Below are 23454 nucleotides of genomic sequence, written 5' to 3' on the forward strand. Positions count from 1 at the left end.
AACATACATTCCACGCTTAGTCAAGACAAACTTGTCCGACTCAAACACTAAACGAAAACCAAACTTATTAAGCAACCAACCCGAAACCAAATTCTTACGAATTTCGGGCACATACAAAGTGTTGCTCAAAGTAAGATCTTTTCCTGAAGTCATCTTCAAGATCACATTCCCTTCACCCTTGATGTCGGCCGTTGCTTGATTCCCCATAAACAACTTAGCATCACTAGCAGCCTCCTTAAAGGTGCTAAAGAGGGTCTTGTCACCACACACATGATGGGTCGCACCCGTATCAATGAACCATCCTTGCGATTTGTCCCCCACAAGATTGATTTCTTCAATCATTGCTGAGAGCTCGGTGATCATTGCCACCAACGGTTCACCATTTTCATCCACCATATGTGCACGCTCACTCTTAGGCTTCTTGCATTGGTTCGCACGATGACCATTCTCATTACAATTGTAACAAACACATTGGAAGTTTGAAAATTGAGGTTTCTTTTTCACAACCTCCTTCTTCGGTCCAAGGTTCACCTTTCCCTTTCCCTTATTCATTTTACCCTTACCCTTATGCCCCCCTTAGAAGATTGTCCAAGTTCAACCATGTTGGCCATAGCCATTGGCTCCACACGAGCTGATTTTTGAGCCATTTTATTGTCTTCTTCAATTCGAAGACGAACAATTAATTCATCAATAGTCATCTCCTTTCGTTTGTGCTTAAGATAATTCTTAAACTCAACCCAACTAGGAGACAACTTTTCAATTATGGCTGCAACTTGGAATGTTTCACTAAGTGTCATGCCCTCGGCATGAATTTCATGAAGTATAACTTGTAGTTCTTGGACTTGGGTGATCACAGTCTTGGAGTCAACCATTTTAAAGTCCAAAAAACGGGCCACAACAAATTTCTTTGTTCCCGCATCTTCGGTTTTATACTTCTTGTCTAAAGACTCCCATAGTTCTTTGGCAGTCTTTATCCCACAATAGACGTTATACAATGGATCCGCCAAACCATTGAGCACGTAATTGCGACATAGAAATTCAGAATGTTTCCAAGTGTCCAAAGCACTCACACTTTGGGCATCATCTTGGGCAGTGGGTATGGGGGCTGTTTTCTCCAAGAACTGTGCTAAGTTCAAGGTTGTCAAGTAGAAAAACATTTTCTGCTGCCACCTCTTAAAGTGGACACCCGTGAACTTTTCGGGTTTTTCAGCATGGTTAGCCATTGTGGTCGCTCCCACATTGGCTGGGGTGGTCAAATGGACAACAAGGGTAGCATTAGAAGTGTTTGGGGTTGGTCCTGTCATTCTTGCACACAGAAAACAGACCAAGTTAGTAACTTAGAAAAAAAATTCTGAAATTTGCCAGATAAATTTATCCCGTGCGAGATAGCTTTATCTCGTGCGAGATAACAAAACCAGCCCAAAAAAGGAGCCTTTTCTGATTTCAGAATGCTAAACCAAGAACAAATCTGTCTAAGTCCAACTTTGAAGATCCAATTCTTGATTCTGAGACCAAAGCAGAAAAGAAAAACTATTTTTAAAACATATACTATTTTGAAACAAAACTGGTTTGGATCAAAACATAATAGTTTCTGAAAATTTAAACAAAGTTTTCACGAAACGGTTTTAAAAATATTGTTTTAAGATTGTAGGAACCGAGTTCGTGAATTGAGTAAATAAATAGAAAATTAACAAACAGTTTTATTACTCATACAATACAATACAAGAATCTGAAATACAATACATAATCAAAGAAATAAACTAAATACAATACAAAAAAATAAAAATATAAACAGTTTGGCTGAGGATCGTGTTGAACACGGGGCCCTTAAAACAATATTTCGAGTCTCCCAAGAGAACTCGTTGTTTCCCAGGGTACAACAGCCAGAGCAGTAGTACTGCCGGAGTTAACCGTAAACCTGAAAAATGTTCGAATAAAAGAAACCAGAAATGTAGAAGAAGAAGAAGAAGTTGGAAAAACCTTGCAACAATGCTTGTGTTGTGTGTAAGGTTTGGTGTGTGTTGCAACTTAGTTTACCTCTCTATTTATAGAGGAAAAACAAGGCACAAGTTTTTCATCCCACCAATGTGGGATACACCACTATAGTATTTTCTTTCAAATACACACAATCACACATCGATATCTCATTTATCAATGTCTATTAGTGTGCATTTGTTGTGTCATAACAACCTACTAATGCACACGTAACAAATTTTCCAACAATAATAACATAACATCTCAAAACAAATAAATAAATAATCTAAGATGTCTTTTGTTCTAAAATTCACCCTTGTTATAATTTCCATTTCAATTATTCTTCATTCTCAAATATCCCTAGCTACACCACACCCTCGACCATTCAACAAAGTCTACGTCTTCGGTGACTCGTATACCGACACTGGAAACCTCAACACCACCACCAGACCATCCATATTTTTTCACGTGGACCGTCTCCCTAACGGCCGGACATTCTTTGGTCGTCCCACTAACAGATATTCTGATGGTCGTCTAGTCATAGACTTTGTAGCTGAATCACTAAACTTACCCTTCATTCCACCCTACCTTAACAAAAACGCCGACACCACTCACGGTGTCAACTTCGCAGTCTCTGGTTGCACTGCTATCCCTTTTTCGTTCTTCTCGGAAAACAACATCACATCCGTCACCGTCCCACAATCGCTTACGACACAACTATCGTGGTTCAAAGACTACATCAAGGTACAAAGTAATAACTAATAAAACCTCCTAAGCTATCATGTATTATAATTAACTAAAATACAATACAAACCTAATTAAATTTTTGGGCAATCATACACACACATCTAATCCCATATCGTTTCAAACGGTCGTCCGAATAGAAATCGGACGACCATTTTGACCAAAATTTTTCAAAGTTGACTGTCTATGGTTAAAACTGTTGTCTGGATATTGGATCGACAACTGACCATTCTGACCAATACTTTTCAAACTTTACCTCCGTTATGTTTGGAACGACTGTCAGGATATTTTCAAACGACAATCTAAATGTTTTGTGGACGATGGTTCGATGGTGTGAAATCAAATGGGTTTGGCATAGTTATAGTATGAACCTTAAATTATATTCATATTTATGAATATCAAAATACTAAAACAAACCCTAACTAATTAATCTATTCACTTTATTACAGGGTTCTGGATGTATAGATGTCGTTTCAACCCCGTCTGAATGCAAGGCCGTGTTCAACCATACATTAATTTGGATTGACCAAATATCCGCAAATGATTATAACTACATTTCAGATACAAACATCACTACCAAGACGGTTCGAAATCTAGCCATAAGATACCAAACAAAAGTTATAAAACAACCTTTGAATATGGGTGCAAAATATGTCGTCGTACAAGGTTTACCAACGACAGGATGTTTCCCCATTTCGTTCATAAGCAACCCCCACCAACCAAACTGGACCATATAGGTTGTGTGGCAACTAAGAACAAAGAAAGCTACAACCATAACACGGCACTACAAGCCACACTACACAGTCTCCGGAAACAATTTCCGGAGATTGTGATTGTGTACAGCGATGATTGGCATGCTTACCGTGAAGTTTATGGAAATGCTGCAAAATATGGTTTCTTCAAGCGGTTTAAATCATGCTGTGGGAGCGGTGGTGGTGGTGCTTACAACTTTATTCCGGATACGAATAGCACGTGTGGTGCCCCAGGGACGACGTCGTGCAAACATCCGTTGCAGTATATGAATTGGGATGGGCTGCACGTGACAGAAGGGTTGAATAGGGCAGTGTCAAGGTTGTTTCTCGATGGCGCGTTTGCTCAACCTCCGTTTCCCTATCTTTTGAAAAAAGACGGTGAATCTGAAGTGTGATGAAAACTATAGTATTAAGTCATTGAATTCATTTACGTAATTCTAAAATATACATGTTGTGCTTTGTATGTAAGTTTTTTCTGTTTTACCTCGACCAAATAAAAGATAAAATGCACTAAGGTCCAATTTGTTTTTATAGAGATAAAATGTCTGCAGTCTACGAACAACATCTGCATACCTTTGTAGAAGAGTCGGTAGACCAAAGATCTGCAGTCTGTAATAAGAATGTCGTTTGTTTTTTTTAACTTATGCAAGCTACTAAAATAAATTAAAATTTAAATACACTGAATTTGAAAATCCCTAAACTGAAATCAAAATAATAGAAAAAACCCCTAAGTTGAAATCAAAATAAAAATCCTGAATTGAAATCAATATAAAAAACCCTAAACTGAAATCAAAATAATAAAAATAATATTGGAAAAAGAACCCATATTGAAATTAAAAAAAAAAAGCCTTAATTGAAATCAAAATAAAAACTAACAAACCCTAATCCTAGGTAATGAATAATAATAATAATAAGGATGCAGTTACTGTACGCTAATATCTTAACGTACAGTAGGTACGCGAGACGCTCAATGGAAAAATCAAAAGCAAAAACCTAAGACGCTCAGAAAACTTAAACGCTCAGAAAACGCTCATTAAACGCTCAAAAAATGGTCTTCGTGAAAAAAGTGAAAAATTGATCGATTAACCATCCAAAATTGTTTTTTTCAGAGAACAAATGATTGATTGGATATGTATTGACGATTCCGAGATATGTGGATGTGATTTCATGGATCGTTTCGTGAAAAAATGGATTCGCGTACGTTAATGTACATTAAGGATTATTGTATTGGATCTTTTCACATGATAATAATACCTAATAATAATAATAATAATAATAATAATAATAATAATAATAATAATTATTATTATTATTATTATTATTATAATAATACCTTGCTGACGAGGATTTCACTGGTGTGAGGAGCCGTATACGTCAGACGTGTCAAGTAAAGTGACGCCATAATGAATAGCGACGACCGATGAAGGGGCGGCGACAGTGGAGGAGCGAGGGTTGGTGGTTACGAGAGTGTCTATAAAGAAGAACGATGATTTATGAGGTTAAAAAGATGTAAAAAGAGATTGGGTCAAATCTGCACTAAGAAGAGCCCGCACGAATATTTTTTTAATGAAACGTCTCCGAGAAAACAAATATTCCGCAGAAGGCAGAAACTCGTCCATAACAGATAGAAAAGATCACAAAGAACTTTTTTAGAAAACAAGTACCAGTTAAATATCATTTGTGTTGTGTTGTTGATAGAGGGGCGACTGGGCGAGGACATTAGATTTGGATTGTGGACTATTCATCCTTAATATTATTTGTTAACATCGATATGGCTGGTGTACACGAATGACCAAGATGTCAGCGTACACAAAACATGGCATCAACTTGATCCGCAATGACGCATGGATACGTTTACTATATACACAAAACATGGCATCAACTCGATCCGCAATGACGCATGGATACGTTTACTAGTTTACTTTAAAACTACTAGAAGTAGATTAAATATTATTATATATTACGGGTAATGCCCATGACATACTTAACATAAAAAACTAGGTAAATAAAAAAAGAAAAAAAATAAAACAAAAAGGAAACATAAAGATAACTTGAGTGATTTCTCGGCATTAGGAATAAATCTTGAAAGTTACCCGTTTTATGTAATTCTTTTTAATCTTTGTTCTCGAGAATAAATTTAGAAAGCGAAAAATGAATCCTAAATTAACATTAAATCTTATTTGTTAAATTTTACTAAAAATAAAAAAATAATCATAGCTATCTAACTTTGTAATTTAAAACAAAAGGGTGATAGAGGTATTATGATGCATATTGTTTTTCGGCAATGAGATAATATCACACGTTTGAAGATGTAAGGGAGGTCGGCAGATCCGACAGACGGGTGGCATATGTTCTATTTACATTATATCGTCAACATGTAATCCATCTATAGCAAATAAAGTATAAGAACTTGCCACTCTAGACTAATTCACAAATCAACATATCTAGTCAAAAGTGATTGCAAATGAAGAGGTAGGTCCCAGCAAAGCCCAGTTGAACCCGCAAGACTCACCTCAAAGAGGGACGTCTGCGCAGTTGAACCCGCAAGACTCACCTTCAACAGGGACGTCTGCGCAAAGGCTAAACTCGCAAGACTCACCTTGAAGAGAGACGTCTGCGCAGAAACCAACTGGATCCGCAGGACCCACCATGCTCAGAGAGGTGACGTCCTTACGCGTAGTACGCAAGCTGTTCCCGCAGGAAAAGCCTCCCAATGGTCGACGTACTCCGCCTGTTCCCGCAGCAACGGATACTAGCCATCAGGGAAGGCTACCCGCGCAGCAAGGCTACACGCACAAGGCACTTAACTCTTAAATAATTCAGTAATGTCACCTGAAGAAGGAGTGAGCAAGCCGGGAATACTCCCGCCCAAATGAGCCAGTCCGTACGATACTGGAGGATCTTTTGTACTGTACCTGACGAGGTATGGACAAAAGATCTGACCAAAGCTGCGACAGCTCACTGACAACAGTACAACGAGCAGCATGCTCTATTACTTAATGTCACTATCAGCCGCTGCCTACTCACCAACCTGTCGTAGCACGTGCATAGCCTGCAGTTGGTGGAAAAGGAATAGTACACAGCCGGCCTGGTCACTATCAGCCGCTGCCTACCCACCAACCACCAGCATGGCATGTGCGTAGCCCACAGTTGGCAGAACAGGAATACTATTCAGCCGGCTGTACCTTCTTGGAAACCTACATTCGGCTATAAATACTCCAACACCTTGGAATGGTAGGATCATCTTATCATCTCGTTATCTTATCTTCTCTAGCAATCTCTTAATATACACTTATATTCAAGAGCAATCTAGTCTGATTCTCACGCCGGAGGGTGGTCACAAGGAGGCACCCCCCCCATTCTCAGTGACGAGCTCACGGTGTCTGTTTTGCAGGTCATCAGAAGAACAACCATCTTGCCGGAACTAACCCTCGTGGGAAACATCTATTTAACCCCCAGATTATCCGTAATCTGCCCGGGGTCAATTAGTGTTTCTTCATTGGCGCCATCCGTGCATAAAAGCTAGAACTTGAATCTTTTTCAGTTTTTTTTTCAAAACTTCTGGAAAGATGGTTAATGTTACTCCGGTCCCAAGGCCAGGGAGTAATCAAGAAACCCCGGTAACCACAACCCCAGCTACTGGGGGGAACACCGGCGAGTACACACATTTTACGAACACTACCCCGGTTACCCAAGCCGGGGCAAGTGCAGTAAATTTTACGAACACTACTCCGGCTACCCAAGCCGAGGCAAGTGCAGTAAACAATCATCCCCTGGGATTCATCAATACCCAGGCGGAAAGACAACAGACGAGGCTCCCCCGCCAAACACTTGAACAAGTTAAAGCGTGGGCGGAAGCACGTCAGAGGGAATTCCAAGCTGAGTTGGATGAGCGCTTACGTTCACTCCAACAGGCTGACGAATTCGGAAGCACTCGACAACAGCTCAACATGAGCAGTGAGTGCGAGTATTCGGACGATGATCGGGAGAAATCCGACACCGACGCAAACCCTCGCCATAGGGCGAAAGGGAAGCGTAAGGAAACGGACTTCCAACCGAGAAGGAATTTTGGAGAAACCTTCAAACCAAGGAACGCGGGGGGAAACCCACGTGACTTCTCCAAAACCTTCAGACCAACTGCTGCAAACGCGGGAACATCCAAGTTTGCAAGGGACATTTCGGAAGCAATCGCCCCGAAAAGTGCCATGCAGATGCCCAGCATCGGCACTTATGATGGTATATCCGACCCAGATGATCACCTGAACAGATTCATAGCGGGGGCAACCGTCAGCAACTGGACGGAACCCACGTGGTGTTATATCTTCCAGATGATGCTGGTTGGAGCGGCTAGAGCGTGGTTTGACCGTCTACCGGTCCACCACATCTACGATTGGGCGGACTTCCAACACAAGTTCAGCCAACACTTCAGTCAACAGAGGAAATATACTGAAGAGCAATGGACGATCCTCAACTGCGTTAGAGAGGAGGATGAATCTTTACTAGACTTCATCACTCGCTTCAACTCGAAAAAGCTGAGTCTGGGCGCTATAAGCGAAGATCTTGTTCGCGCCGCTTTCATCCAGGGCGCCGAATACCCAGAGCTGATCCGCACGTTGACGGGTAAAGATGGCATGCCATCCACATGGGATGCCATCATGACGGCGGCCAAACGCTTTGCCGAAATAGAGAAGCAGCTATGTGGGGGTCTGCCCCAGGGTACAAGCCTCTACACGCAGAGGATTAGAGAACACAACGTCCGGACCGCCCGGCAAAACAAAAAGAGGAAGCTAGGCATTTGGCAGTCAAGGGTAAACTTTGACACCACATCCAGCTCTCGCTCTTTAGTAGGCGGAAGGGATAACACGCACCCGTCAAGCCGACACCCCCGGTGGACGCCGCTCACCAAAAGCGTCACGGAGATATTTGCCACTGAGAAACTCCCATGGCCAAAAGCTCCAACGGTCCGGCACCGACCAGACGCGGATCAGAGCAAAAACTGTGACTTCCACGGGACAAAGGGTCACACAACTGAGAATTGTACATCCTTGAGGGATATTATTGAAACATTCGTCAAGGATGGAAAACTTACACACCTTGTGGCATCAATCAAGAATGGAAGGAAGAATGACAACCGATACAAAAGCAATGGACGAAAGCCCGTCGACATCAGCATCCACATGGTTCACAGTAACGTCAGAGGAAGAAAAAGACGGAAGACAGAACCATGCGCATGGAAGGAAGCTGAGGTGCGTTTCCCGCGAGTGCCAGGAGGACCCAACAAAGAAGGCCCTATCGTCATCAAAAGCCAGTTGGGGCACTACATCACTTCCCGCACTCTTGTTGACAACGGCGCCTCGTCAACGGTTATGTACAGGCAATTCTTCGACAAGCTAGATGACGAAGACAAGGAACGCCTGGAAACGATCTACGCCTCGATGGAAGGGTTCGACGGCAGCACAAACACCCCTCTGGGTATCCTATCTTTCCCCGTCACTCTCACAGACGGAAAACACTCCCGCACAGAGGATGTGGACTTTGTCGTAATGAGGAAGCCACACCACACATACGAAATTCTCTTCGGGAGAGACGGGATGGCAAGATTCAATGCCGTGGTATCTTCAGTCCACGGCATGATGAGATGGCCAACAGCTGAGGGCGTGGCGATGGTCACTGGTATTCCCCAGGTATGCATCGCATCTGTCTCATAAACACCCAAACCAAAGATGGCTAAACCCACCATCACCGAACCATAAGAATGGGCTTTCAATGGCAAATACCCCGACCAGGCGGTTACCATTGGCCCAACAATCACTGATCCTACGCGCACCTTACTCAAACGCTTACTACAGAAAAACGCTGACATCTTCGCATGGAAACCAGCTGACATGACTGGTGTACCTCGAAGTAAGGCAGAGCATAAGCTCAAGTGTGACCCGGCTTTTACGCCGGTCATACAAAAGCGTAGAGTAATGGGGGCGGAACAAGCTAACCAGTGTAGAACCCAAGTCAAGGAAATCCTTGACGCGGGCATCGTACGCGTTAGCAGATATCAAACTTTGGTTGCAAATCCCGTTATGGTACCGAAGTGTAACAAGCAATGGCGCATGTGCATAGATTTCAAAGACTTGAACAAAGCATGCCCCAAAGATTGTTACCCGTTACCCGAAATTGATCATAAGGTAGATTCGTTAGCACCGTTTCGCCTTAAATGCTTCCTTGATGCGTATAAAGGGTACCATCAAATCCACATGGCCGTTGACGATCAGGACAAAACCGCATTTCGGACGCCCGATGGCACATTTTGTTATCAAATGATGCCATTCGGACTTAAGAATGCCGGGTCCACATACCAACGCCTGATGGATAAAGAGTTTCATGCCCAAATTGGGAGGAACTTGGAAGTCTACATGGATGACCTAGTCATCAAAAGCCTTGACCCAGAAGCGATGTTGAAAGACATCGAAGAAACATTCAACACACTTAGAAGGATAAACATGAAGCTCAACCCGAGCAAGTGTTCCTTTGGGATGGAAGAAGGGAAGTTCTTAGGAGTCATTGTTACAAAAGATGGCTTCAGAGCGAACCCTGAAAAGGTCGAAGCCATTATCAAGATGGAATCACCTACTACCATCAAGCAAGCTCAGACACTGAATGGACGCCTAGTTGCACTTAACCGCTTCTTGGCAAATCATGCGGATAGGTCGTTCCCATTCGTGTCGACGCTGAGAAACTGTTTAAAGAAAACGCACTTCCACTGGACACCAAAAGCGGAAGCAGCTTTTCAGGAAATTAGATCACGCTTGATCGAACTCCCAACGCTCACAGCACCAGAAGCGGGAGAGGAATTAATCCTATACCTCTCCGCCACAGATAGAGCAACCGGGGCCGTCCTGCTAGTCGAGAGAAAAGGCATCCAGATGCTAATCTACTATGTTAGCTGTCTCCTAACAGACGTCGAAACCTGGTATTCTACCCTGGAAAAATTAGTCTTAGCACTTGTACAGGCTTCACGCAGGCTAAGACGATATTTCCAAAGTCACCCAATCACCATTCTCACCAACTTCAAACTTGCAAACGTTTTAGGCAAACCCGAACTGTCGGGACGCCTAGCCAAATGGGCAATAGAATTGGGAGAATACGCGATAAAGTACAAGCCAAGGCCAGCCATAAAAGGCCAGGTCTTGGCCGACTTTATTGCCGAAGTCCCCGCCTCGCGGGAGAAAGAATGCCAGGACGAGGCTCAACCCTCTCCAGCACAGGACATCGATGATGTCTGGCGACTTTACACTGATGGAGCAGCCAACAACGAGAGCTCAGGCGCAGGGTTAAAACTAACCAACCCAGCAGGCCAAGAATACACTTACGCTATTCGACTAGATTTTCCAAGTACGAATAACGAAGCTGAGTATGAAGCATTCTTGGCCGGGTTAAGGATTGCGCGTAAGATGGGAGTAAAGAACTTGGAAGCCCATGTGGATTCCATGTTAGTAGCCAATCAGATAAACGGGACGTACACGGCCGTGAACGACACAATGGCCTTGTACCTCGCTCAAGCAAAAACCCTCATGCGCGATTTTAACGATTGTAAGGTCATACACGTCAAGCGTAGCGAAAACAAATCTGCGGATGCGTTAAGCAAGCTTGCGTCATTGGCTTTCACCCACTTGGGAAAGGACATCCGCATTGAACTCCTTGGAGCACCATCAGTCCCACACAAAGAAGTCTGTGTCATCCAAACCGGCACGGAAACGTGGATGACACCAATAATAAATTACCTTGCGGCGGGTATACTACCAGAGTCGATAACACAGGCAAGAAAACTACGCTGTAAAGCACTGAACTATCAACTTATCGATGACATCCTTTACAGACGTAACTTTCTTGGCCCACTCCTCAGATGTGTTGACGACCAAGATGTCGACTACCTCCTAAGGGAAGTACACGAAGGCATCTGTGGGATACACGCAGGTCCACGCGCAGTTGTAGCTAAGCTAAACAACGCGGGATACTTTTGGCCGGGGATGCATACGGATGCACTGGCATACATCAGAAAGTGTAGGTCTTGCCAACTCTACGCACCTAACACGCATCGCCCGAAGAACGAACTTGTTCCAGTCACCTCTTCATGGCCATTTCAGAAGTGGGCCATTGATGTGACAGGCCCATTTCCCACAGCAGCAGGGAACGTTCAATATCTAGTGGTCGCCATCGACTACTTCACCAAATGGATAGAAGCAAAACCCTTAGCCCAAACAACCGCAAAACATATCAAGAAATTTATTTGGGAATTTATTATTTGTCGTTTCGGGCTTCCACAGAATTTGGTGAGCGATAACGGCACCAACTTTGCTGACAAGAAGCTACAACAGTGGCTGAAAGAACTTCAAATCACCCACACCTTTACCTCAGTGGCGCACCCGCAGGTAATGGTGAGGTGGAAAGAGCGAATAGGAGCATCGTCGATGGCATAAATAAAAGACTATTGGAACACAGATCCGGCTGGGTGGACGAACTTCCACACGTCCTTTGGGCACACAGAACGATGAAAAAGGCAAGTACGGGAGAAACCCCGTTCAGCCTCACTTATGGCACTGAAGCCATGGTCCCGGTTGAAATTGGTTTACCCTCACCAAGGGTCTTGATTCAACCAGAGGACAATGATGCGGAAAGACGGTTAGACCTTATGCTAACCGAGGAACGCAGAGACTTAGCCGCAGCGCGTGAAGAGAACTACAAACGACAAATGCAAAAGTACTATAACACGCGGGTAAAACTCTGCAGCTACAATGTTGGAGACTACATACTGCGTAACAACGAGGCTTCGAACCAAGAACGCCCAGGAAAGCTGGCCCCCGTCTGGGAAGGGCCATACATTATCAAAGAAGTTTTGGGAAATGGCGCATACCGGCTCGAAAGGCTCGATGGCACCCCCATCCCAAGAACATGGAATGGAGCTCAATTACGCAAATGTTACATGTAGATCAATTCCAAACTTATAAAGAAACGGCCTGGGGCCACTTCTAATGGAAATGATTCTCCTTTATCACATTGTGTTGATCGCTTTACATTTATACTTATAAACTTTCCGGACGGTAGGCCGGTATTCACCGCATAAATATGGAAAGAAGTCGTTGCGTGTGGACGGCGGCAAAACCCGCATAAACACAAAAAATGGCAAACCTTCACGCAGGTCAGTTATAGGTGAAGATTGGTCATCCCACTAAATGAAAGTGACGGTCCTACCCGCACAATCATGATAGAGGAAACTGCACTAACCTATTGACAACCGCGCGTCGAACGGTTAACTTATTCAAAACAATTGGAAAATTGCTAAATTAAACTAAAGTATGCGTGAGCAAGTCATACAACGTTTACAACGCAAGTCAAAAAGATTCAAAAGTAAGCGGGACTATACCCCTTACCTTGGCAACCAAGTAACTATAAGACAGGTGCGAGTACAGTGTTAAGGCAAAACCCTTCACATACGTAGCACCTGCAGGGAATTGAAGCCAAGAATACCTCGGCAACCAAGTAACTATAAGACGGGTGCGGGTACAGTGTCAAGGCAAAACCCTTCACATACTTAGCACCCGCAGGGAATTGAAGCCAGGAATACCTTGGAAGTAAAGTAACTATAAGACGAGTGCGGGTACAGTGTCAAGGCGAAACCCTTCACATACCTAGCACTCCGCAGGGAATTGAAACCAAGAAGGATCTTCTGGGCCATGCTTGCGGAAACGGGAATAACATCCCCGCATAGCGAGAACGTCGAGAACTAGATTGTTTGAAGCTCCAAGATGGAATTGGTTGTTTAACATAATTGATCACTATGTTCAAAACTACCAAAACCTCATGGAGAATCTACACAAGTGGAACTCAACGCTCCTGACTTGCGAGGAGGTTACAGACCTACCCGCATCATACCCAAAGATCAAGCAGAAAAGTCGGGAATTTCTGCACGTGACATTAGGACTTCCGCGGGAAGAATCCCCATGGAAAACCTTAAAACTAAACCCTTTTCAAAACCCTTTGCTTAAGTCCAAAAGTTCACCTCACTTATTAACAATTCATGAGAAGAACATTGGACTGGGGGGACTTGAAGAGGTAGGTCCCAGCAAAGCCCAGTTGGACCCGCAAGACTCACCTCAAAGAGGGACGTCTACGCAGTTGAACCCGCAAGACTCACCTTCAACAGAGACGTCTGCGCAAAGGCTAAACTCGCAAGACTCATCTTGAAGAGAGACGTCTGCGCAGAAACCAACTGGATCCGCAGGACCCACCATGCTCAGAGACGTGACGTCCTTACGCGCAGTACGCAAGCTGTTCCCGCAGGAAAAGCCTCCCAATGGTCGACGTACTCCGCCTGTTCCCGCAGCAACGGATACTAGCCATCAGGGAAGGCTACCCGCGCAGCAAGGCTACACGCACAAGGCACTTAACTCTTAAATAATTCAGTAATGTCACCTGAAGAAGGAGTGAGCAAGCCGGGAATACTCCCGCCCAAAGCCGGGAAAACTCCCGCCCAAATGAGCCAGTCCGTACGATACTGGAGGATCTTTTGTACTGTACCTGACGAGGTATGGACAAAAGATCTGACCAAAGCTGCGACAGCTCACTGACAACAGTACAACGAGCAGCATGCTCTATTACTTAATGTCACTATCAGCCGCTGCCTACTCACCAACCTGTCGTAGCACGTGCATAGCCTGCAGTTGGTGGAAAAGGAATAGTACACAGCCGGCCTGGTCACTATCAGCCGCTGCCTACCCACCAACCACCAGCATGGCATGTGCGTAGCCCACAGTTGGAAACCTACCTTCGGCTATAAATACTATTCAGCCGGCTGTACCTGCTTGGAAACCTACCTTCGGCTATAAATACTCCAACACCTTGGAATGGTAGGATCATCTTACATTCTCATTATCTTATCTTCTCTAGCAATCTCTTAATATACACTTATATTCAAGAGCAATCTAGTCTGATTCTCACGTCGGAGGGTGGTCACAAGGAGGCACCCCCCCACGAGCTCACGGTGTCTGTTTTGCAGGTCATCAGAAGAACAACCATCTTGCCGGAACTAACCCTCGTGGGAAACATCTATTTAACCCCCAGATTATCCGTAATCTGCCCGGGGTCAATTAGTGTTTCTTCAGCAAACAAAATCAAAATCAATACAATCCATGAAGTCCCATTTGCATTGCCAACGTTACTTGATCACCACCAAGCACCCTCTTCATCATCAAAACAAAACCCTTGCTTACCCAACCGACAACGGTAATAAACCATGTCAACTGATAACAAACTTGGACACGCGATGGACGCTTGTATCCCTTCCTTTCCACAAACCGATGGGACCCATCCTCCGCAGTATCCTTTGGATCGATGCCAGTTTCTTTGAAATCAAGTGCTTCACGTACTACAGAAACGACAAACGAAGGCTCGAACTCATTGCATTTTAGAACTTCAAGAAGCACTTTATATGTCAAGTAAGGGTAACGAATAAACTTTGCAAGTCGGGTCATGATGATTTTACGACGATCTTCTAGTTTAGGGTACTGATACCGCGCCCATTTGAGGACAAACATGTAAACAGAATATTCTGATGTCACCTGGAGATTATCACTAGCTATAATTGTCTCCACATCATCAAGTGATAAATTAAAAATCTCATCTTCAAACCTGTCATTATTAGGAAAATTTTAGATTATCAACTAATAATAAACAGTTGTTGTGAGGAAGCATAATTACTTGGTTATATCTTTGTATTGGACAACATAATACTGCTTCGCGATAACAGTTAGTGGCTGAAGTGCTTCGGCCATTATAATATGAGAAGGAAGATCAAGATAAGCGGATACAAATTCAGGAGTCATGATTGGTAGGTTTTTTAATAAACGGCTGCAATGTCTCATGCATGAAGCAACATCATATTTGTCAGCCGCCACGAGCACATCAAGCACAACAAGAGCATCTGTAACGGTCAAATTGTTGCTATACATAAACTTCAATAGTTCCATAAGACCAGTTTCCTCTGTTCAAAACACAAATCCCGTTTGCAAAGAGCTACATATAAAACGATAAAACAACAAGAGAATGAATAAAAACAACATAATCATGTAGTAACAATCTAGGAGAAATCACCTTGTAGAAAAATGGACTTCTTGCAGCTAAAATTGAAGAGGCAATATGTAACGTTTTAACTCTTTCTGTTCAACAATCACTCGTTTAGTTTAAATCGTATAGACTATAGAATAGAACCAGTGTATAATAAACTTATATCAAATATATATATATATATATATATATATTTGAAAATAAGAGAGAATCACTAGTTTAATTTGAATCATATAAAGGACAAGAAGTATTTAAACTTATATAAAATATATATCATAATAGATAATTGTAGTTCATCTAAACATGTCAACCTGAACACAACCATACCTTTAGTTTGAATCGGATAAAACATAACCAATGTTTAAACTTATGTTAAATTAGTTGAATGAAACCCGCACATAAAGGGAAAGCCGAAATCTGAATATATGCCGAAACGTGTTTGGTTCATAGGTTTTTAAATATGTAACATACTCCAATTAATTTTTAATCATTAACTGAAATTATATGCTATAGTAGTAAGTGATCGATACCTGGGAACATTGTAGACTCGATTGTGTCTGAAAAAATACATATGCGAAGAAGACGATCGGAGAAATTGCTATTGTCGAACGCAAAACTAAAGTCACCATGGTCACAGCCTTGTTTAAGAGAATCCATGACCAACGTTCTAAGATCAAAATATAATTATCTCACTATCTAAAAAACCTTATGTTCGCAAATCCAGTAGATGGTTTTGAAACAAGGACGTTTGAGGCAACATAATGTAAAATAATAAAAGTGTATATGATATAAATCCGAAAGAAAAGAAAAGGAGAGAATGTAAATATTTTTTATATTTTGAATCACATCCCTTCAATAGTTAATCCGTTTTTGAAAAAATAAAAGGATATAATTAACAACAAAATCTTTAATCTACATCGTATTTATCTTTTGTTTATATTAAAAGAGAGATTAACTTCTTATGAACTAAATATAAATAAGCAATGTTGTAAAAGTAGGTCTCAAAGGCTGAGTACTTTCCGAGTACTCGCTACAAGGTATGGCGACGAGGAGAGTTTCGTTAACTCCGCCTAATTACTAAGAATCGATCAAATGTGGTCGACCTCTACCAGAATTGCATCTAGTCGGTCAACTTGGGTCGATTTTAACATAAAAATAAATATAATTCATATTTCTATAATATTATAAAAACAATATCACTTTTTTTTGTTAATGATTAGCAAATTTTAGAATGATTTAGTATTTAAATATGTATTTCTCTTATTTATATTGGTATTCACTTATTTTGTTCTGAATATTAGTATACTTATGATATGTGACATATATATTATATTCAAAAATTAACTTTCTTCAAATTTATTATTTCTGAGTACTCCCCGATTACACCGAGTACACCTAACTTCCCGGTCGACCGCCTAACGACTTTTACAACCTTGTAAATAAGTAACAAAAATTAAATATAAATTATATGATTGAAAAATTGTTAAGAGTGAACATAAATTTAGCAAACATATCAACTTAGAATTACATTTACAACTTGTTTGTTCATAAATGGCTTATTTGGGCCCGTTGTTTTACGGCACATAAGCCTTTCAACTCAAAATAAAACTTTTGGACGAATGAACCCCCGACGTTCAACTTTGTTAACGGTTTTAGTCCCTATAGCTAATACCATCCATTATCACAGTTAAGTTAGGTTGAAATGAGTAAAATACCCAGCTAATATGTAAGGTTTTACCTCTTCATGTTCGACAATCACTAGTTTAGTTTGAATTAAGGGTGGCAAACCCAACCTAAATGGGTTGTTTTGGGTCAACATGGATAAACTTTAAAAGTAAAATGGGTTAGGATAGATCATAAAAATTCTACAAGTGGGTCAAGATGGGTTGGAAATATACAAGTGAGTTTCATTTATAGGTTAAAATGGGTCAAAACTAAATATCCAAGTTATCCAAAATTTATCTATTTCAAAATACCCAAACTATCATGTGCGAAACAAAACTCATCCGAAACCCAAAAAACGATCAAAACGAAACAAAAACCCGAACTGACTAAAACGAAACTGAACCGAAATAGAAAAACGACCAAAACGAAACGAAACCGAAAAACTGAACAAATCGAAACAAAATAAAACGAAATGCAACCGAAAAGCTAACCAAAACTAAACAAAAACACCGAATCGACCAAACCGAAACAAAACTGAATCGAAATAGAAAACCGACCAAAACGAAACAAAAAAACCGATATGAAACCGAAAATTTGACCAAAACGAAACAAAAAAAAAAGCGAAATGCAACTGAAAAGTGGACCAAAACAAAACAAAAACACCGAATCGACCGAAACAAAACAAAAAAACCAAAACAAAACTGAACCAAAATAGAAAAATGACCAAAACGAAACAAAAAAAAAACGAAATGCAACTGAAACCTGACCAAAACAAAACAAAAACACTGAACCGACCAAAGCGAAACAAACAAACCGAAACGAAACTGAACCGAAATAGAAAAACGACCGAAACGATACAAAAAAAACCGAATTGAAACTGAAAAACTGACCAAAAGGAAACATAAAAAAACTAAATGCAATTTAAAAACCGGACCAAAACGAATCAAAAACACCGAACCGACAAACGAAACAAAAAAACTGAAACGAAACTAAACCGAAATAGAAAAACGACCAAAACGATAAAAAAAACCCGATATGAAACCGAAAAACTGACCAAAACGAAACAAAAAAAAGCGAAATGCAATCAAAAAGCTTATCAAAATGAAACAAAAAAACTGAAACGTAGCCGACCAAAATAAAACAAATGAATCGAAACGAAACAAAAAAAACGAAATGAAACCGAAAAAACTGACTAAAACAAAACAACACTGAAACCGAAAAAACCGAGAAATCGAAACCGAAATCATTGAACCGAGCAGATACCGAAACCGACCGAAATTAAAAAAATAAACCAAACCGAAAAGAAACCCCCGAAAAATTCGAAATTGAACCGGAACAAAAAGTTTTTTTTTTTAATGAACGAGGAGGATGGGGGAAACATTTTTGTTATTTTACATTTTTGCGTTTTTTATTTATATTTTGAGTTATTAGTTTTTTAATAGTTTTTTTGAATATTTTTTGAGGGGTTTTTAAAACCCTTTGTATGTCAACCTTCACTTGGGTCAAGATGTGTTGGTTTAATCCATTTTGACACATATCCATCCTAATCCTCTATTTTAAAAATCCATCCTGACCCCATATCCATCCTGACCCATACCCATCCTGACCCATCACCCAAATCCAACCCAACCCACTCCTATTGTCACCTCTAGTTTGAATCGTATAATAGTAGAACCATGTATAATTATATCAGATTTATATTAGGAAATAAGGGAGAATCACTAGTTTAATTTGAATCGTATAGGATAGAACAAGTATGTAAACTTATATAAAATATACTCCGTATATCATAAGAGATAATTAGATAAATGCAGGTAGTTCATCTAAACATGCCAACCTGAACACAACCATACTTTTAGTTTGAATCAGATAAAGCATAACCAATGTTTAAACTTATGTTAAATTAGTTCATTAGTTGAATGGAACCCACACATGAAAGAGTGAAACAAAATGGAAAACCTAAAAAATATAATCTTAATATACGCCGAAACGTGTTCGGTTCGTTAGTTTCAGGGCCGGCCCATAGGGGTGGCCGGGTGGTCGACGGACACAGGCCCGACACCCAGTTGATCCCGATTTTTTTTAAAAAAATTATATTTTTTATATTAAAAACAATATGTATATTTAATGTTTAAATTTAGTTACATGCCCGCTAGTTTGGTCTAGTGGCAAAGGGGTATTACTCTCAACCAAAAGGTTATAGGTTCATGTCTCATTTTAAACATGTTTAATCCTATTTTTATACAAAAAAATTTTACACAACCCAAATTATAACCAAGTAAACCTATATAAAAAATTGTTTAAACCAACAAAATACTCCTTTTTAATTAAGGTCCCAAATTTTTTTTTGCTTTCTTGAAGTCGGGCCTACTTAGTTTTTATATATGTTGAATTATACAAAAGAACTAAATATTACATACTTCATTTAATTTTTAATCATTAACTGAGATTATAAGCCATAGTAGCAAGTAGTGACTGATACCCGGGGACATTGTAGACTCGATTGGGTCCGGAAAAATACAAATGCGAAGAAGGCGATCGGAGAAATTGCTATTGTTGAATGCAAAACTGAATTCGCCATGGTCGCAGCCTTGTTCAAGAGAATCCATGTCCACCGTTTGAATCAAATTTGATTGTCTCATGACTTAACAAGGACGTTTGAAGCAACATTACATAAATTAAAAGGTAACGTAAATATTTTTTATATTTTTATCATATCTCTTTCTATAATTACTCCGCTTCAAAAAAAAATTAATACTAATATGATTAACAACAAAATTTTTAATTTACATCGTATTTATCTTTTATTTGTATTTATAACTTACTTTTTTATAAACTAAGTATAATAAAATCTATAATACAAACTAAACGAAAATTATGTGATTGAAAAATGTTAGATTAACGCCCGTAAATATATCTTTGTTTCGAAAACTTATTCTATTACATGTAGTTTTCGCAGCGAGTGTGTGTATTTGCCTCAACCCTGGGTAAGGGTTTAGATGAATACATAATATTCGTCAAAGAGAGCAACACCACCAAACCTTTCGCCAAACTCTTCTATAAACAGCTGGAAATGGTTTCGTCCAAGGTCAACTTATGCGATAACATGTAGTAAAACAAACTCGGCATGGCGCAATGCGCGGGGTAAAAGCATAGTTTTACCTGCAATAATAAACAAATACGTTTTCAGAAAGTTATTTATATAATTTAAATTTGCATATAAAAGAAAACTATATGTGGTAATTAAATATATATACAAATTAATGTTTTTTTAGTTATAACATTACGCATTTATATTATTTTGTTTAAATACCATACTTAGAACAAGCCAATAAGCTTTAGCTCAACTGACATGAGAGAGGAATGAAAACTTAGGCTTAGAGATCACGTCTCAAGTTTGAATTCGATTCTAACCCGTTTTACCATAGTTAGCTTTTAGACGATGGGTTTCCTCATAACTGGAGATGGCTGACTTGAGCTACACAGGGTATCTGGGTATGCGATCACCTTTTTGTCATTTGATTACCCGGTGAACCTAGCCTTTAAAGAATAGTCAATATAATTTAAATTTTAAAATGAATGTGATGTAAAATTCATTTGTACACGTGGCACCCGTCCTAATATACTTCACACAAGTACACAACAAATGTTGTTGAGACCGAACAGGACCGGCGGTCAAACCGATCCGATCGAGATTCGGTCCACCGATCGGTCCGGTTCTATATAGTTCACTTGGCTCTAGAGAACTGGCCGGTCCGAACCTAAGGGGTATCCAATTACTAAAGGGTATGTTGTTGATGCCGGATATCCAAATACTAAAGGGTATCTCGCTCCATACAAAGGTACAAACATTCGTTGCCATCTACCCGATTTTAACGTGGTCAGACTAGTGATATGCGTGCTCCTCGCGGACCGAAGGAGACATTTAACTATCACCACTCATCATTGAGAAATATCGTTGAACGAACTTTTGGAGTGTGGAAAGTTAGGTGGTCGTTTTCAAGAGATATGCATGTTAATTACAAGTATAGGCACCAAGTACAAATTGTGTTAGCATAGATGGCAATCCATAACTTTATTAGAAAGCCTGGCATGCTTGATGATGCATTTGACATTGCACAAGAAAAACTACAATCCTCCTCACGGTGGTGTCAGTAATGAAGTTCATGAAGAAGGTACAAGTCGAAAGAATAGTGATAATTTGTTTATGGCGACGATATGAGATGCAATTGCTCAAGATATAATGGATTTGAGGTTAACTTTGCTCTAATATCCTTTTAGGAATTCTTTTATAAATTATTTGATTGTTGTATGAACTTACTTTGAAATTAACAAGTTGTGTAATCTTGACTTGAATTATCAAATATGAGGATTTATATTATGTATTTTGTAACTTTTTAAATTATCATTTTTGTCTAAAATAATTTTTAAGTATATAATATTGTGTGTATAACTAGAAAAAATATAAGAATGTCTTTTTTGGTCATTTCACCTAAAAAGCTAAGCCAAACACTCCTTACAAAAGCATTTTATTTACTTTTTGATATTTTTCAGCACAAAAGCTAATTCAAAAACTTTTTAAAAACTATCTATGGAAAAGCCATAGGGCAAGAAGCATTTTTGCCAAAAGCGCATTTGAAGTTAGATAAGCTCACCCAAACATTCCCTATGTATTTAATTAATGTTAAGTTTGATAAGTTTAAGAGGGTGTACATTTAGTAAAAACAATATGAAGAGGGAGATACGTTTAACAGCACCCCGTAACTAATCTATCGTAACTTAAAGATTTTGCTGTTAAATATAGGAATGATGTGCTTGAAAATATACAAAATATATTAACTGTATCTTTACTCGGATGTATCTTATCTTAGGGTAAAGTTAAAATACAAAGAGAGATAAAATTGAGAAGTGCAAGAAGGATTTGTGACCATAAAAAAAACCCTTACACTTAAATTAAAATAGATATATAAAAAAATCATAACTAAAAATATAAATAAAAACTGAAAAAATAAAAAACAAAAATGTTTCCGGCATGACACCCGTTCGAAAAAATATTTAATAAAAAGACAAAAAAAATTGACGAAAAGACACAATGCCGAGATCAAAGACACAATGACGAAAATAAACAAAAAACACAATTATAACTAAAAAAGACACAATAAATCGCAAAATATAACACAATGTCTTACAAAATATAGCACAATATTGAGTAATATAACACAATATCAAAAAAGACATAATGCCAAGGTAAAAAGACACAATTAATAACGAAAATAAACCTAAAAACATGATGATAAATAAAAGACACAACGACTTTTTTTCACTCATCATTATTGTATGTGCAAGTCTTAATTTGATCACTACAATTCCAATACTTCATTGTGCATGGGGCCGTCTCTGAAACTACATAGGCCACCCTGTGCGAGTAAAAATAATGGACCCTTGTATATAATATATATGGTTACGCTAATTTGAGAACACCACCAAGTTATGAGAACAATGAGTACTAACTATAATCATAATTTTAAATAAATACACTGCTCACAATTTAACTAAATATAAAAACGTTTTTATTGATTAAACCTAGTTAATAAAATTGCAAAGGGTATGATAACTTACATTGAAAACTAATGAAGTGATAATAAAATAATAAATACATATAGTCATATACCTATACATTTTTTCGTGGCTAGTAAACAAAACAAACAGGTTTTTTCCGACGTGGAAGCCTCGTCAGCGCGTGAGGTCCTTCAAACACAATCCCGCCCTCCTTCACATCACGTGTGACAGGGTTTGTGTGAGGGTGCACAGTCAGGTCACACGAGTTTTCTTTCAATTTCTTTCTTTTTTTTGCTTGAAATGTACTGAGAAGAAGAAGCCTCGTGGCTTTTGATGGCAGGTGGTTGTTGGCCTTTGACGGTGGGCTGTGGCTGGATTTTTTATAGTGGTACGTTGCTACTAGGTTGAAGATGGTGAGAATGGTTTTTAGGTGGAATGGATGAGTTTTATATAGTTTTTTCTTTCATTTGTTTTTTTAATACATGACTGTATAATTTTTATATTAAGTTTAAATATAAATATATGCATTTTAATTTATTTATAAATATATAATTTAAATAAATAAAAGTAGAATATGGAGAATGAAGAAAAGACTAGGTTGAAGAAAAGGCTGAATGATGAGGAGAAAGTGTAGGGAATGATGTTA

The 23454-nt window shown here is 39.6% G+C and overlaps 2 pseudogenes across 1 annotated transcript; one reads left to right on the forward strand and one right to left on the reverse strand.

The window, feature by feature from the left end:
* Positions 1-2247: 2247 nt before the first annotated feature.
* Positions 2248-4006, forward strand: LOC143568961 (GDSL esterase/lipase At3g48460-like; annotated as a pseudogene). Its single transcript, XR_013141655.1, has 2 exons — positions 2248-2718; positions 3168-4006. The product of XR_013141655.1 is annotated as a GDSL esterase/lipase At3g48460-like (transcript).
* Positions 4007-14638: 10632 nt separating this feature from the next.
* LOC143568973 (BTB/POZ domain-containing protein At2g46260 pseudogene) lies at positions 14639-15487 on the reverse strand (annotated as a pseudogene).
* Positions 15488-23454: the final 7967 nt, after the last annotated feature.

Source organism: Bidens hawaiensis, unplaced genomic scaffold (genome assembly GCF_021521415.1).
Source record: "Bidens hawaiensis isolate Kalapana, Puna unplaced genomic scaffold, B.hawaiensis_p1.1 tig00024267_1, whole genome shotgun sequence".
NCBI classification, from domain to species: domain Eukaryota; kingdom Viridiplantae; phylum Streptophyta; class Magnoliopsida; order Asterales; family Asteraceae; genus Bidens; species Bidens hawaiensis.